Source organism: Ailuropoda melanoleuca, chromosome 3 (assembly GCF_002007445.2).
Source record: "Ailuropoda melanoleuca isolate Jingjing chromosome 3, ASM200744v2, whole genome shotgun sequence".
NCBI classification, from domain to species: domain Eukaryota; kingdom Metazoa; phylum Chordata; class Mammalia; order Carnivora; family Ursidae; genus Ailuropoda; species Ailuropoda melanoleuca.
This window is the reverse complement of record NC_048220.1, coordinates 49,059,496-49,060,753: the sequence shown is the minus strand read 5'-3', so window position 1 is coordinate 49,060,753 and position 1,258 is coordinate 49,059,496.

Sequence of the window (1,258 nt, the reverse complement as noted above, 5' to 3'; positions counted from 1 at the left end):
GCTTGGAACTGCGTGGCCAACTGGCTAAAAGTCCAGGAACCTGGTGTGGGTCTTCCAGAAGGCCTGTCTTATAGAGTACCACGAACTGGGGTCTCTCGGGGCAGCTGGCAGCCCTGCCGCTGGCGGAGTCCACACCCACGCCGCCCCCAGTTGCTCAGCCTGTGCTCCCGATTCCAAATACGGATCATATGTGGGACTGGAGGACAAGTGGGGAAGCTGCGCGGCGTACACGCGGGCATGAGTGATTAATTAAAGGGAAACCACATCCGACAAGAAAAGAGTTTTCTGAAAGAAGCCGAGTCTGAGAGGAGCTCCCGACCCTGCAGCTGTGGCCCAGACGGATCTACCAGCTGCCGGGCCCTCCCCATGCAGCAGCGGACACGCGCTGGGGCCTGTTGGTCTAGAGGAGAGGACCTGGCTTGTGAAAACTGTGTGTTTGGAATAAAGCTCAAGGTTAAATGTTTTCCGGGTTAGGCCTGTGACTGAGAGAAGTGGCTGGGGTGATCTCTGGGCTTCCCACTGGCTGGCTGAGGCCACCTGGGTTCTCCACAGGGACGTTAGACCTAGCACCCACCCTACAGGGATTAGTTAAGCTCACTTGTGGTTCTGAGTCCATACGGCAGAAACCCAGGTTAGTAAGCCAAGCACAGCCAGCTTTGACTCTAGACATGACTGCGATGGAGACAAAGATTTCAGATCAGAAAGTTTCAGACCCCAGCAAAACGCACACTTGCTCACATTTTCTTCTATTTCCTTCCACCCCTATGGTTTTGGAAAAGTCCTATAAGAGCAACGTTGCTAACAAATAGAGAAAGAATGCTATTTGCTGAATATCTATTCTCATTTTTTATTAAAATACCCTCAGCCTGTTGAGGATTAAATACAAAATAAAGTTTAAAACTGTAGGTAGACTTCTAAAGTTTTGTAATTGTAGGTTTCTGATAATTTCCTTAGCCAGAGAATAGTTGGGGAAGATTCTAAATGAGGAAAGGTATTGTGTTTCTTTGCCATGTAAGGATGACCTATCCCACCTCCCACAGTGCTCCCTGCCCCCCCCCAAGTCAGGAAATTTAAAAGCCTGGATTGCAAAGTACTGAGCCGTTTCCTTGCATAGAAATGGGTGAAACTCTGAATTTGCAGACTGCCATCACATTTTTTTTTTCAGGCAAGGCCTCAGGTTTAGAGGCAATCAATGCTTTATTTATTTGTTCTAGAAGTCGGTGTGTGTAATATTCTGATGACAGCAAGGGAGACCTTC